Genomic DNA, 17,344 nt, shown 5'->3' on the forward strand with positions numbered 1-17,344 from the left:
ACCTTCCTTGTCAGAAATATCAGAAAAAATAGTCCCCAATAAACGAAATTTTGTGTCTACCATTGTGATGCTATGTCATTATTTCTAAGGCTTGCCTTTCAATTCGGGTAAGCTTTTAAGCGCTACACAAATGCAAAAGCATAAACATGCATGAATCTAGAAAATAATCACCAGTATTTACAAAAATTTATTGACCTGCATTACCATAACAAATCTCAGTGATATTTTGCTTTAACATCAGCTGAAGAGCCTATGTCTCTCCAACAACAAGATCGGTGATGTGGGCGTATCTTTATTGACTCGTTGTCTTCACAATATTGAAAATCTGGAGCTGGTTAACTGCCAAATCGGAAGCGAAGGAGTGAGACAACTATGTGATTCTGTACTGCAACTGGAAAAACCTGTAAGAAATTTTGATTCATGCTCATACACAATTATGAGGAAAATTTTGTTTATACTTTTTAGTGATTACGTGGGTAATTGATTCCATAAAGCATAAACGATACCCATCAAACGTTAATTTTAAAACAAACAATATTTCTTTCCGTTGATAACGGCATTTTATTCATTTTCTGCATTTTTTACATTTAAAATGACGTTTAATTGTTATCACCGGTACATTTTGTCTCTTTCTAATTGATTTTTCGAAACTGACACACTTTATACGATAAAGATCGCGTTTGTCTTTCCCGATGACGAATAAATTTATCACCACAAGGGAAGTAGTCACTTAACTACCTGCTTCTTTCGTTTCACACCAAAAGTGCGATATACTTCCAGGCATGGGCTTTGATCTAAATCAGGGGTGTCCAACACGTGGCACGCAGAGCATTTAAAAATGGCACACAAGCTTTTGCAAATTCAGATGGTAAACATTAGGATTTGTCACGCAGTTGAATTTCTTTCTAATGATTCTTCTTGGCCTTTATTCTAACTTCAGTAAGGATTATCGGTAGCAAAGTTACACAACTCACTAATTAAATTGTTCGTTTTTTAACAAAACTTAAGCCCTGTTGCAAACTATTTGTATCTTGTGTCGCATAGACATAATAAAAGGTTTTTTGAAGTATCGTAAATGGGGCCCGTACCGTTAAGACGTTTAGGAAATGGTTTGGAAAAAGTACCAAACGTTGGCACGCGAGTATATTTTAAAAATAAATTTGGTACAGCGGTGTGTTCGAGTTGGACACCCCTGATCTAAATGATTATGTGTGAAAATTCTGTAGTCAACACATGCAAATCTTTTTTTATACTTAGTCAGATTGGGTCAACTCGCATGTACCAAACGAACAAAATAATAATAAACATCCAGCGACTAAAAAAATACAAAAATTGCATTTGCAACTTCTGACAGTTCATCCCATGTTGTTAAGTGTTCTTCGCGTTCGCCAATACGCAAGTGTCGTTTCAGCCATCATTAAATTCTAAGCGACATGCAATCCATTAAATTTAACAACTGTACATCTTGTTTACATGTTGTTCTAGTATTTAAGTCATTTATTACACTAATCAACGACAAAAAAGAACAACATTGTTCACTGCATGCGCTACTCGTAAAAAATAACCTATGCACACGGTTGCACAAGTTTACTTTCCTCATTTTACTTGATTTTACACTATGCCAAATGGCACAAATTCTCATATAGCAGTCTTATGTTGTTTTACCTATCGTTAAAAATAGTGTTAATGTACCTATACGTATTATTAATTTTGCTAAAATTTCTCAATACCTTTTCTTGTTCTCAAAAATAGGAACCAGTAACATTCTTTCGATTTTTTTTTCAGTTAAAGCTTTATTGTTAGTAAGTGAGTGTTAAACGGAATTAAACTAGGAATTGGCAATTAAATTGTTTCCGGTTTCACTGTAAAGAGGGCCCGTTTGGCGGAGGGCATTATCATATAATTTATTGTAAATTTAAAACTGTTTTTTCCCCAGTGAATAACTGATGAGCGTGATTATCGGGCTAACTAAGTTTCTGCAACCAATGAATTTTTCTCGAACTTTGCTTAGTTTACAACTTCTTATACCAGCGGCTGCCATATTAGGGTCAAACTTGCTGCTTTGTTTAATTAAAAATATCCAAACAAGACGTTGGGGTCACTCCCACAAACTGATATAGAGATAAATGTAAACAGTGTCGGAATAGGCTAAAATTTGGGTAGCATGTGGACTATGCTGTTTGTAGGTTTCGATTGATGTGTTTCCCCCAACATTTACTTAACTAGCCCTGTAAAATAGGTGAATTTTTAACAAACGTCCTAACTTTATGAAAATTTGTAAAGTTTACTGAACATACCATGTCCTCACATGTTATGTTTTGCCCTGTAGCACTACAATTTAACCAACTGGTCCCTAAAATGGGTGACCCTTTTAACAATGTTCAAATTGAATGAAAATTGGACACCTTGTAGAATTTGCTATTCATAGGTGTCTTTTGTTTGTTTTACCCCAATATGCCATTATTTACTCTTTCTTTTTTCAAAAAAGAACTTTAAATACGACATACTTTAAACAATATATTATTATTTAGGCCAGTGCCGATTACCTTGCTTTACCATACAACAAACAACTTTCTCATGGTTATCTCTTAGAATGCATTATTTTTAATCTTGTATGTGTGGGGACCCATGAGTTTCTGCCTGCAGAAACAACTAAGGTTATCAAAGACGATGGCTAATATGGCACCCAATACAAAATAAGCATAGGAAATATATTATTGTTTGAAAATAGGTTATAGTATATGTGCAACGACAAAATGTGCTAAGCCACCCTTCTAGTTTGATTAAAGGATATGTGTTCCATCAATAGGCTGCTTAACAAATATCGCTCTTCCAGCAGATTTTTATTTTAGAATAAATTTTGAAGTCCTTACGAGTTTTCCGATGTTAACTTCACACTGATCACACAATTATAAACAACATAAGCGAAATAACGTCGCACGTAACATTACAAAACTGATGTTCAAAGCTTACTTAAAATAGCTATTTTAAACATGGTCTAGAAAATTAGCACATTCCTTGTCAGAAATATTACAAACTATATTTCCAAACAAACGTAATTTCGCAACAAAAATGTAACGATCCAAGTGTCCACCATTGTCATGTTATATTATCAGTTCTAATGCTTTCCTTACAATTCGGGTAAGCTTTCAGGCGCTACACAAATTCAAAAGCATAAAACTGTATGAATCTTGAAAATGAACGTCATTTTTAGACTACATAAATCTTTAACTTGACCTGCATTAACCTAACAAACGTTACATTTTTGATTTCTCACGTTTGCTTTGTTACGAATTGACATGTGATATTTTGCTTTAATATCAGCATAAGAGTCTCGACCTGTCCTACAACGACATCGGTGATCTTGGTGCATCTTTTTTGGCCTGTTGTCTTCACAATATTGAAAGGCTTAAGCTCCAAAGATGCGACATCGGAAGTGAAGGAGTGAGAGAACTCTGCGGTTCTGTCCTGCAACTGAAAAAACCTGTAAGTAAATTTGGTACGTGAAAGGAAAAGATGTTTTGGTGTATTGTATAATTAAGTGGTCGAGAATAATGCAATTGCATGTAGGATACACATTGAGTGTATAAGTTTTTGTGATAAATTGAAATAAATAACACATTTTTTTCGCTGATAACAACATCATTAGTAGATTTTGTCTCCTAACGATTATTTTACATTATTCCATTAAAGATCGCATTTGCTTTTCTTAATGACGGATTAACATCAACATCACAAATCAAACCGCATAAATATTTCTTTCTTTTGTCACCTCTAAAGCGCGTTATGCTTCCAGTCATGGGCTTTGATCAAATTGATTTTGTGTTTAGATGTTGTAGTCAATACATGCCAATATTTTGTCCCGCACACCGTCCGATTGGGACAACACGCATGCAACAACAAATGGCAAAAAAAAACTGCATTAGCAACACAGTTGACGTTGGAGGATTTTGCACTCTGAAAAATGCTAAACAATGTCATGTGGACTTTTAGTTGTTTTACTTATCGACGAAAATAGGAATAGTTACATTTTTTTCATTTTCTGGTAGAGCATTATTGTTAGGAAGTGAGTGTTAAACAGAATTATACCAGGTGTTGGCAATTAAAAGGCTCCGGTTTCACTGCAAAAAAGGCCGGGTTAGCGGATGTTTGTCATCTATTTGCATTGCTTGGTTAACATGACAAAGAGGGTTTTAAATATCAGTATTACATGGAATTCAGACAGTTTAGAGAATGCACCCTTTTAAAGTGTCCATTGTTTTGTTTTACCCTCTAAGTCAGTGGCTCTCAAATTCGTTTTTCGGGGCCGCATGTGGCTCCAACTACTTATTTTGCGGCTCGCACCAGACCTTAGAAAACCACCAAACATTGCTATTTTAGCTTTCAAAGTCATCTTCTTTAGTCATTTTCACCAGGTTTTGTTTTTTTGCGGCTCCCTGCACACTTAAAAAATACAATTTTGCCCCGACAATAAAAAAGTTTGAGAACCACTGCTCTAAGTCCCTCTTTTACCCCATTAACTCCTAAAATGTGCGAAATTTGTAAACATTGACCGAATTGGATAAAATATAGAGTTTTCGACAGTTGATTTGATATGTCATTTTAAGGCAGGTGTCTCCAACACGCGGCCCGCGGGCCACATGTGGACCGCCAGTCTCTTTTCCGTGGCCCGCCGCGTTATTAGCAAATGAAAAAATATTAATATTTTGTAAAATTTAAAGGATGTGTTTGTTTTATTCATCCTTTAAGTATTTCACAATTCAAATTTATATATCACTAAGTTAAAAATACTAAATTTAACCTTTGTGATACATTATTATTATCGTGATGGAATAATGCAATCCTATTCTGATCATTATGGGTCCCCTTCCCTGAAGGGGACACATATTGTTTTTGTCCGTATCTTTTTTCTTCTTTTTTCTTTTTTTTCTTTTTTTCCCGTCTAACACGGATTTGTTCCCACGTTTTGGTCAAGAAAGAATGTTTCAAACTTTTTCAAATTTACACACATTACAGATATTGGTCTAAAGATGGTCCATGTGAATTTTGACCCCGTTTGATCCCTCGGTTCACCCACAGCCCCCCAAAACGTGAAATTTTTAGCGCGGCTATTGTTCCCACGTTTTGGTCAAGAAAGAATGGTTAAAACTTTTTTTCAAATTTACACACATTACAGATATTGGTCTAAAGAAGGTCCATGTGAATTTTTACCCCGTTTGATCCCTCGGTTCACCCACAGTCCCCCAAAACGTGATTTTTTTACGAGATAAACGTCATCGTTCGATTCAGCATTATTAAAAAAGAACTACGGCAATTGCAACCCTAAGATAACATGCGTGGCAATCCAGCAATAGTAAATAAAAACTATATCCCAAATGTATATAAAAGGGACATCATGGTTTGATGCGTTTTCATACAAAGTAACAACTGGTGTGCTTACAAATGAACAAAATCTATCGAAACGATATGGCGATTTTGATTCAATGGCCTAAACCTAACGCAACATCTAAAATCAAGCAGTCATTTACCCACCAGCACTTTGTTTTTATATCAGAAAGGCGTGACAATTTCTGGGATAACGCAGAATCTACTACATTTTCTGCCAAGTTTTAATTGTGACCTGGTCCGGCGGTTTGTAAAAGAACTTACTCAAAGCAACAAATTGCAGAAAACCCCAAAGCTGCAAATTCATTTCGCAAAATACGCGTACTCACATTGAATGGAGTAGACTAGAAAAACGCTTCAGGGCTGATGCCAGTTTTGAATTTATGTTAATCTTAACATATACTTTAATATTTAGATTTATTTAACTCAAGCTCTGTTAAACCTTGCTGTAATGGGTTTTAGATCGCCGGGATAACACATCTATTTACAGTACATTTTACAAAGAGACTGTAATTTTTCAAAAAAGAAAATAACGTAAGGCCTTGCTTAACTGCGGTCTACACTTCAACAGCGTATTAGCATAGACAGCATATCCCCTGAATAAGAAAGTATGTATGACGTAACTAACCCAGTGTTAACACAGTGTGTTATTTTATTGAACGACAAAATGAAGTAAAGTACTGAATCAAGCAGTCACTTACCCACTTTAGTTCTATTAACAACAAGATTAATTACACAAAACAGAACCGTGAGACAGACAGGTGGCTTGATTATTGCTGACAGGTGGTTGCGAAATAAAAATTAATGCAGAAAATATTATTTAAAACAGTTTTAAATAGAGCTGAAACAGTTTTATGAAACAGTCCAATATTATTATTATTACTAGTTTTAAATAGAATAAGAATTGAAACTGTTATTTTCTGCCTCTTTGTTAAACTGTCTTACGTAAAAAAGTAAAAATGTAAAAAATGCATCCGGGTTGCATCGATCCTTCCTTCCTTCCCTATTTATGTATTCAAGCGCTTGCTTTGGGCTTGTTATGACATGAATATTTTTTGCTCATGGTGCCCCCTGGTGTCCGTCGAGATATTAAAATGGAAAAAGATTTACCATATCCGAGTGATTAATTTAAGTATATGATATGTGTTCCATGAAGCAAGCTGTTTAACAAATATTGCTCTTCCACCAGATCTTTGTCATTGAAAAAATTTCGACGTCCCGTACGAATTTTTATTTTGAAACAGCATATGCAAAATAACGTTGCATGTAACATTTTTTAACTCTTGTTCAAGTTTATGTAAAATAGCTACTCAAAACATTGCACAGAAGATTGGCTCTTTCCTTGTCGAGAATATTACAAACAAAAGTTTCCAAAAACGTAATTTCGCAACAAACATGTAGTGACCCAAGTCCACCATTGTGATGTTATTTCATTAATTCTAATACCTGCCTTACAATTCGAGTAAGCTTCCAAGCGCTACACAAATGCAAGAGCATGAACCTGTACGAATCTGGAAAATCATCAATATTTACAGCAGATCTGGGCATTTCAGGGCCTGCGGGCCACATCCGGTCCTTAAATGTACCTGTTTCGCCCACGTGAGATCAAGTAAATTAAATAATAAAAAATAGACGTATTTATATATATACGTATTTATATATTTTACGTAGTGACTCACATGCGGAAGCCAACAGCTATACGTGATGTCAAAGTCTATATGAAACACAAGTTGTCCAACCCATTGTTACGCGATAAAGCCTATAATGCCATTTTTTGTTTAAAATAATACAGCGGGTATAGAAGGAAAAACACTTTTATAGTTTGATTTTTACAAACTGGAAAGCTGAAACGCGGATTTGATTCGCCAAATTGAAGAAAAACTTCGGGTTTTAACATTTCCGCATAATATTGCAAGCATTGGAGAAAATTAATCCTGCAGAATTGAGTTATTGTTGGTTCGGCCTTCCAACATTAGTCAGTTTTTTGGGGGTCGACTCCTTCATTAATTATCCAATCCTGGTTTATACGAATTTTTAGAAACTTAACCTGCATTAATCCAACAAGCATCACATTGTCGATTTCTCACATTTGCTTTATTACGAATTAACATGTGATATTTTTTAACGTCAGCTGAAGAACCTTAACCTCTCCACCAACAATATTGGTGATATGGATGCATCTTTATTGGCTCGTTGCCTTCACAATATCGAAAAGCTGTATATGGGTAGTTGTAACATCGGAATTGAAGGAGTGAGACAACTCTGCAATTCTATCCTGCAACTGGAAAAACCTGTAAGAAACTTTTATTTATGCACGTAAACAAATAATTAATTTGCCCTTTTCAGTGATTACGTGGGCCAGAGTACATGATTCTAGAAAGGTTACGCATCAAATGTTAAATTTGAAATAAACAATAATTCTTTAAGCTGATAACCGCACTATAATCATCTTCTGCAATGCTAACATTTAAAATGACCTTTAATCGTTATCAGTGGTACATTTTATCTCTTTCCTATTTATTTGTCGAGACTGCAAAAAAGAACACTCCACACCATAAAGATCGCGTTTGTCTTTACCGATCACGGATAAACATAACAACACAAATCAAGTAGTCACTTTACTTTTTGTTTTTTCGTTTCACGTTTAAAGCGCGCTATAGGTTCCCACACCGCCTCTGAACAGAATGCTTAAGTCTTCAAATGCTGTTTTCAACACAAAAATGTTTACCACACATCGTCAGATTTGGTCAACTCGCATGCATGAAACGAGTAACTTAAAAATAAACATCAAGCGACTTTCCAAAGGCAAACCTAGCATTAGCAAGTTCGCAGTTGACCCTGGGTGTCTGAGTATTCTTCGCGTTGGCCAATACGCAAATGTTGTCCATTAAATTCCCAGCGGGATGCAATCCAATACATTTGTACATTTGTTAAATGTATGTTTTCACTTTTTTCTAGCATTTAGTACATTTATCACACTAATCAACGACAAAAAATACAATATCTTATCAATGCGTGTGTCATAACTTATGCACACTTTTGGACAAGTTTACTTTTTTTGGAGGATTTTACTTGGTTTTACACTATCACAAATGCTCTACATTGTCATGTAGCAGCCCTTTGTTTTACCTATCGACGAAAATATAGTTAATGTGCCTGATCCAAGTTAGTTACATTTTTAGAGTTTTTTAAATGAATATTATTGTTAGAAAGTGAATGTCAAACGGAGTTGAATCAGTAATTGGCAATTCAATTGGTTTCGGTAACACAGTAAGACTAAAAAATGGTTCTGCCATCGTTTTGGAGAAGCCCGTTTAGGTCCGAAAGATTGATTGACAAGCCTAATAAAGATGACATACACAATAAGCAATATAAGAATGGCTTAAACAAGACGTTTTAGGGCCGTAGGGCATTAGGTTAAGTCCAGCAACCAGCTACTTAGATTGAGCTCGGCCTCCTAAAGTCGAGCAATGCTAAGTAAAAAAGAAAAGAAAAGAGGTTGTTCGCGCACAATCTAACTATGCTTTAATCTTGTCTCTGTTGTGGCACACTGCTCTAGGACAGTGCTCCGCAGCCTTTTTTCACGCACGTCGCACCATACAAGCTTTAAATGTTTGGCAGCACACCCTAAACAAAAATGCGATTTGAAATTTTTCGAAAGACTGAAAAAAGCATTAAGCATTAAGCCAGGGGTCTTAAACTTTTTGAGGGCCAAAAACTGTTTTTTACGTTGCTTTTTTTGTAAAAGTAATATAAACAATATTAGGTGCCTAAAAATGTTGTGCCAGTTAATGTATATAAACAAGAAACAGATATACAGTGTAGTAAACTAAAAAAACAAGTCCAATAAACTACTATGTGTGAAAACAATGACGAAATAATTAAAAAATATGACGCAACAATTGGAATTGTTGATTTTCAACGGGAGGGGCCAGCTGATTTCCATCATGCGATTGAAACGTCGCATTTATTTCTTACCATTACTAATAAAAAATGACTGTTTCCTAAAATCGGTGGTCTGACAGGGTATTCCACCTGAGGTAAACACCTAAAATTTAAAAGTTAGTTCGCGGGCCGCACAAAAACCCTCCTTGGGCCACACCGGGCAGCGTGTTTTGAGACCCCTGCAGCCAATATAAAGTATATTATGACGTAATAAAACATGAATGTGTAGTGAGTAATGTAGGCTAGCTTTAATTTGGTGTTGTGAACTGTATCATTTGCTATAATGATAAAATACACAAAAACAAATTTAAAACAAAAAGTTGCGCTTTTGCGGCGTCACACCCAGCATCGTCTTGCGGCGGCATACCGGTTGCTCTAGGATAACGGTGCGTGGGGCAATCCAGCAATAGTTTTATATTCCAAATGTATATTAGAGGATCATCATGTTTTGATGCATCTTTATCTATTCTAAACAAAGTACTGGTGTGCTTACAGCTAGACAAAATGGTTTGAAACGGTAAGGCGATTTTTGTTTCAACGGGCATATAAACAAAACAACATCTCAAATCAAGTACCTACCCAGTGTTTTATTATTGGTCCACATCTTGATTTCACTTTTTTTCTGCTGTTTTTCGTTTTTTGTCCGCTATTTTTTTTCTTTTTTTTTCTTTTGGCATAAAATATTTGGTGGATTTGGATGAAACTTTTACAGATAGTGGATATAATCAAGTAGATGTGCCATCTGCTTTATTTGAGTTGATAACCAAAATATTTACCCTGTTAAACTCCAACATGAGAAACGTTTTTGTATGTTGATGGGCACCACGAACGAAAGATTTTGGTGTTTGTTAAGCTTCAGTCTATAGTTTCAACATCACTAGCCTACTAAAATGAGTGAGTTTTTATACAGTGTCAGAATTGAATGGAAAAAAATAAAAATTATGCAGCTTGTAGCTTATCAAATTCGCCATTTATAGGTGTCGATTGCTGTGTTTGACATTATTTTGCCATTATTTACGTCTTCTTTTCTACAAAAAAGATAAATAAATAGGACACTCTTCAAATAATGTCTAAATTGAATCAGATTTGCATAGTTTGTAATTATAATAGCATGATTATTTAAGCCCAGAACTGATCTCTATGTTTTACTTTACAACACCAAACTTAGTGAAGGTAATTTCTTGAAATGTATTGGTTTTAACTTTGCATGCGTGGGGACATATGAGTTTCTGCCTGCAGAAACAAATAAGATTTTAAAAGACGGTGGGCAATATGGGGTCCATACAAAATAAGCGTAGGGAGTATATAATTGTTTTAAAATAGGTAACAGTGTGTATGCAAGGGCAAAATGTGCGAAGCCATCGTTCTAGTTGTTTTCTGACATTCATGGGATGCTAGTCTTTACATAAAAAACGCTTAAAACTTGTGACATAGCTCAGAATCTAATAACTTTTATGCAAAGTTTTAACTGTGAGCTGGCTTTGTGTGTTTGTATATGGACTTATTTAGACCACATCGTCACATTGCGTCAACACGAAATGCGTCAAAGGAACAACTAGCACGACTTGCTGCAAATTCATTTCGAACAATAACGGAGTGCCGTTCATTACTTTTCAATTTTAAAGTAGGTGTAAAACGGTGGTAATTCTCGGGCGTAATAAGATGGTCGTGTTTGATAAACTCAAAACTCAAACCTTCTTTCTTCATCTATTCTGTGTTTGAAAGACCTAACTATTTCTTTCTAAAAAAATCTGTGTAGTACATTCTGCACAAAAATGATTCTTACACCAGCAGTATATTGGACAAAGTAGACCCTATAAATAATTTGCACTTCCAAAAATAGCTTTTAATTCAGGCTCAATTACACTTTGAACTTTGATGCAATGCTTTTAGGCCCCCGGGATGTCAGGATTTTTATTTGGAGTACATTTTACTAAGAGACATTGTCTGTACTTGTGTGTAGTTAATCGAATTTATTAAATCATTTAACACTGCTCATTACTATACACTATGACAAAATTAAAATGTTTAACACTCGCAGCGAAATAAATAACCGTACATATCCCTTAAAAGTGGATTTGTGTTAAAGATTTTTGAAAGATTCCATGAACCTGTGACGCAGTGCAAAACTTGTCACGTGGACAGTGGGACAGTGAAATGAAACACTTTAGTGAGAAAATCGAATTAAGCTAAAAATGTTTTCAATTTCCAGTCAATTATTTTCCGACTTGTTTAACACATTGTGTTAGAACAAAACGATTCCAGTTCAATGTGGTCAATGTAAAACCAGCAGCTTAAATATGACTTACGTGATAAACTCAATTCTCAAACGTTTGCACCGTGCCCCCAAATGTTCGTCACGATATAACTTAAGTAAGAAAAACAGGAAAGAAATTTAAAATGATTAAAGGCAAAACACTACATTTATAGAATAATGCGCAGGTGAATTCGCTGTTTTTTTTGTTTTTTTTTTAATAAACAACTGGAAAATATGATGTTGGTTGCAACGACGTACCAATGTGCATTCTGCTGAATATTACCTAACTTATTTTAAATGACAAATAGAATACATGCTTTTCTAATTTTTTGTTTTAATGTCTTGTCATCATGCTGTTTTACGTGATAAAATTACATCATCAATTTTTAATTGGTTTCCGTAAAAACGTCAGTGATGCTGATAGAATTCACTGATCAGTTGTTGTTGTTGTTGTTTAGATGGAACTTCTTGATCTCACATCCAACGACCTGACAGATGAAAGTGCTGAGTCATTGGCTCGATGTGTTCACAACATCACCGATTTGTATGTTTGGGGAAACGACTTTACAATAGCAGGGAAGTACCTCATCAGATCAAAGTCGCGAGGGAGTGTTAAGTGCTAAACATGAAATGAAAACTTACCACTTAAAAACGAATTCAAACCTCAACAACTTAAGTATTGCGTTTAATACCAACTCTGAATATTGTGCGCAACAGATATGGGCGCCACACATTGGTGTACAGGACACGACGCTTAAACAAAATAAAAACATTACCTTTGGTCAAAATGTCGCACTTGTGATGCAGATAAGGCTGTGTTGAACTGCTTTTGTTGGCGTATAAGTTCTTATAAAAGCATTTAAATCTTATTTGTTACAAAACAGTTCTTACTTTAGTGTGTCTGTATATCCGTCCATATTGTATCATTTCCACACGCACAGTTTTGTAGACCTTCGCACGTTGTTCTCAGCATCACAACCCTGTTTATCTATCGCCACCACTGGTGACATTATTGGTCAGTATGTTGACTTTGACGTCATGTCATTTTCCGATTATTATTTGATATATTCGTTATAATGGCTATTATTATTAGAGTTCTTTCTTCGTCCAACCAATTTCAGATTTAATTTTAGATTTTCCGCACATTCTGACTTTGCAGCGTTTCAAAAACGTAACGTTGTTATTATTCTGATAATTCATTTTGTTGCAATTTATTATGAATGAACCTTATTAGTCGAATATTTTCCTTTGTTGGTTTATTATTTGGTTTCTGAGCTTGTGTGCATTTCATATTTTCACCTGTTAAAACTTTTAGTTCTGTAAAAATATCATAGTTCTGCTAAATTCGTTGCTGTGTATTTAATTGCTGTCATATGGTTCCGAACTTGAACTTCGTAATGAATGATTTCCGTAACTGTAACTGTTAAAACTGTGATTATTTTTTTTTTTGACATTTCGTTGCGATCTTAGACGTTTCATTACTACACAGTCAAACTCTTCTTAGAACTCTTCTCTTCTTACGTCGTTACCTCGAATATACAGAATTGTTATGTTACGCATATTTACCCGTTTTCTGTGCACTTGTTCTTTTATATTGTCAGCGCTCAGTTTCGTGAACATTAGATCAGATGGAACGCTAACATTTAGTTTGTGGGTTTAGATTTATGTTCGTTTTTTCGTGGGGTCTTGCTTTTGCCCAAACGTAACCGTTTATAAACAAATCCATGTTTAATTTGAACACAATCCTCTGTTTGTATTTGTGCGAGTCTCATGTTAATTTACTCTCGATCGCCACCACCCGATCCTATCTTTTTTTAACTTTCTGCCAACACGTGTCGACCGCATTGTTGCAACATTTAATGGACTTTTCCATTCAGCTTGATTAAAAGTGAATTTTGTTTATCATCTGGCCCAATTTATTTAAACGTGCTCAAATTTGGATGCACACGCAACAATCTATTACATTTGATCACTTACTTTACGGTAAATTACTTGAGTAAAAATCTTTGTCCTATTTGACCCAGTACAGACGCAAACTCGTTAGATGATTTCAACCACAAGTAGAAGCGGTCTTAAGCAGTATTTTTATTTACAGCTGTTTACTATGGTCACGTTTATAACGCACCGATACGATAGAGCAACGCTGTCACTGTCGAAGAGCTTTGGGTAAATGTATTGGCCGTGTAGCGTATGTTAGAAGAGGGTGGTATTTGAGTTTATGTCACTTTGTGCAAGAAAACACAGCTACACAATCGTGCTTTAAGAAACAGTTAGGTGACCTGTGGTGAGTGGAAGCAAGACGAAAAAAACATGGAAAAATGAAGAACATCAGACTACAGCCGTTATTTTTCGTTTAAACAAAAGCGGTGACGTTCGAAAAACGCAATGTTGAGCTGACTTTCCTAATTTTGTCAAGAAATTTGGTACTGGTAAACATGTAGGCCTACGTTAAACAATTAGTACAAACTGAAATAAAAACTTGAAACATAGAAATCAGAACAATTGATATTTCTGAACCAAATTGAAAATAGAAATATTTATGTGAAAATAGTTATGATAGGGACTTTTCCATCGGCGTTTTTACAAAGTTGCAAAACAAGCCAGTTTTAGTAACTTTTACATGAAAACTCTTTAACTGAAGTGCCGTTGGATGGCTACTACACTAGCCAATACGGACGGTCTATCTCTCATCACCAGCTGCACTGATGAGGCCTTACAGGTTGAAACAGTCCGCACTGTCTGCAGTTTAAACGGTTTAAGTTTTAACATTTAAGACATTTCTTTTCTCAGGGTATGGATTTAAAGATGTTACGCAAACAAGGTCACAGTGTAGCATAGTTTCCCCTCAACTTCTCACAAAACAAAAGTTGCTCTTCACAAACTCTATTGTCCAGTACACCGTCATAAATTACGAGAACCTTGTTATTTAGCAATGAAGTATCAGTCAACGAGGTAAAGGCTGTTTATATTTTAAAGTTAGCTAAATGACTTTTACTGTGATCAATGGACCAAATTGTTCTAAATCAAAAATAAATATTATGTGTACTAAAATGTGTGTTGGAAGACACTTTTATGCGTTGTAAAAATTATTCATGTGTTTCCATTAAAGCTTAGTTGAATGGTACACAACCCCTGGCCTTCTAGACTAGACACCCCTCCCTTTGCTTCATGTATTTTTTCAATCTGTTTCCAAAAGTTGAATTCTGCACCGTGTATAGTCTGTTTTTTGTCAGTCATTTGTACTAACAACCTCTGCCTTAGATGCTAAAATACTAGTGAAAAAAACTGTTACTGCTCCAACAAGGTTTTAGTGTATTTTTCAGCTTGATCTTCACACTAAACATGCAAAGAGATCCCTTGTTTTGTAGTACCACTTTATAATTCTGAAAAAACCAAACTTGAACTCTTTGGTGACAGCAATGTCCATTTTATTGAATTTGCCTCCTCACTTCCATTTGACTTTAAATACCAAAGGGCGTGTTAAGCAATGGATAGAAGGTAAGAAGTGGTCAAAGTTATCAGGTTTTTATCTGTTTACATATCTGCTTTATGTATTCAAAAATAAAACTGCCTTTATATCAATAGCAATTTTGTTTGTAGGTTTATTAAAACACATAAAAAGATTGTTTGTCGGTAACTTTGTTAATACTGTACTATGATTGAATGGTTTGGTGCTTTTATGAAAGATTTTGTTTAAATTATTTCTCACTAAAATAACAGTGAAATGGCACATTATGTATTGAGAAGATTTTTTTTTGGTGCAGTGTATAGTTTTTCTGCAATGTGTATTAGCATATTATGACTTTATTTTCATTATGTTTAGGTAAAAAGACTATCTTATTTTGCACTGGCTGTGTATTTGGCGTAAATGTTATATTTCAATCCAAATTGTTTTTAGTTTTTGTCATGGAAAAGTTACACAACATTTTGGGTTAAGCCAGAAGTTTGTTTGCATAACAACATTAAGCAAATAAATTTATCCTGCAACAATAAAAACAACCGGAAAATCACTACTTTCCATTTCGTGCATCGCAAATGATTTAATTACTGGTAAAATTTAAAAAGTTTTGCTTATCAGCACATAACGTATTGTTTCTGACTCCGACACACTATTTAAGGAAACAAAAACTAAACTTTTGCTACTGCAGGGTGGCGCTCGTAAGCAACAAAACTTATTTAAACCATCAAAACATCAACTTATACAAATTGTGTAAAATCAGATGAGAAAATCAGATGTCACTATAACCTCGAAAAAAGTTCTAAAACGCTACATTCCATGACAATCCGACCCTTTTCGCTTGGTATGTGTGTATTGGAACAACTGGCAGGGGAGATTAAGTTGGGCTAATGGGAACTGTAAGCAACAAGCGGGATAACTAATGTTACTCTATGTCATGTCGCCCTTCTTCAAAGCACACTTGTATCTATCCACGTGTTGATTTTGAGGTTTAATCTCAAACGTCTTCTAAAATGTTTTCTTATCTGGTTTGGAATTAACAGAGTCACCTAGTTTGAACATTGACGTGCAGTAATGTGATGGGAAATGACAATTTGGGTCGAGGTTAAATTTACGACCGCACTAATCTATGCATTCATCTGGACTAGTCAATTTTTTCACTGCAATCACAATGACCCTGTATATTTGTTAAGTTTGTGCAATGTTCCTACAAGTATAACTTTTATTTTTTTAGCAGTCCTTCTTGATTGAACTTGTCTGTATTCGCTCACTTGATGTCAGTAGAACGCAAGTTTCGAATCATTTTTGCAACGATGAAGTTTGACGCCACATTGTATTCTAAATGGAGATTTTAACACAGCTAATGGTAAGTGAAAAAAGCGGTATTTTCTTGCAGGTAAAGATGGTTATTGTAAAGTCGCTGTCTTTTGTGCATTTTTACCACACCTTTTAAACAGTTTATATTTAATCAATCACCTGTGATTTTAATTTTTAAATGAGTTTTTAAGTAGTAAAATGTTCCACGTTTACGTTTAAACTAGACTTTGATTGTTTTCGTATAAATTATGTATTTAGGTAATTGTACGCCTCAAGTGAGCATTTCGGTTAAATGAACAATGTTAAGCTCATAATTTGGAATCCCTAAAACCACCCGAGATTTTTCGCGCTGATGACATGCATGCGTTTTTACTCGCAAACTTCGTAATGCGTGACGACGACTCATCGCCTATAACGAGTTGTGATCACATTTGCATTCAAGTTTTACCGCTGGCGGGACTAAAGCTGAGTTTAATTTGATGAACGTCAGAACTGCGGTCAGAACCGATCATAACACCAGAAATTATATATTAAAATTATATTTGCGCGAAAAGATATTGAAAAGTTTTGTTTTGTACAAACGGCGTTTACTGGCAGCTGAGGAACATACACTTGATATCGCGATTGTACAACTTGTGTGAAATCATGAAGTGGAACTGTGAATGTTTCCGTGTTTCAGCAGGTTAAGTCATTAAAATGTGTTATCAGGTTTACTGTTTATTCAAAGGCATACTTTTTGACAGACTGTTGTTTTCTTGTCAGAATGGCGTCTGGGGTATGCATAACAAAACCGTTTCGTGAATTACTTTGTTTAAACAATTAAGAATAATTTTTTGTATGGTATTTGAGTTAGTTGATATTGTTGTTTCGATAGAGGCGTACGGTAGCCGTGAAGTTTATAGCATGCGTCTAACACTGTAAACGTTTAAATATTTTTACTATGGTTTCCACAGATAACATAATGTTCCCCCCAGGTAGCTGTG

At 35.0% G+C, this 17,344-nt stretch overlaps 1 long non-coding RNA gene across 1 annotated transcript; it reads left to right on the forward strand.

Moving 5' to 3' along the window:
* The first annotated feature begins 7,526 nt into the window (after positions 1-7,526).
* On the forward strand, positions 7,527-12,265 carry LOC145225258 (uncharacterized). The gene is made up of 2 exons (XR_013859837.1): positions 7,527-7,678; positions 12,046-12,265. It is a non-coding gene; the product is annotated as an uncharacterized LOC145225258 (long non-coding RNA).
* Positions 12,266-17,344: the final 5,079 nt, after the last annotated feature.

Source organism: Phallusia mammillata, chromosome 4 (genome assembly GCF_965637545.1).
Source record: "Phallusia mammillata chromosome 4, kaPhaMamm4.hap1.1, whole genome shotgun sequence".
Taxonomy (NCBI): domain Eukaryota; kingdom Metazoa; phylum Chordata; class Ascidiacea; order Phlebobranchia; family Ascidiidae; genus Phallusia; species Phallusia mammillata.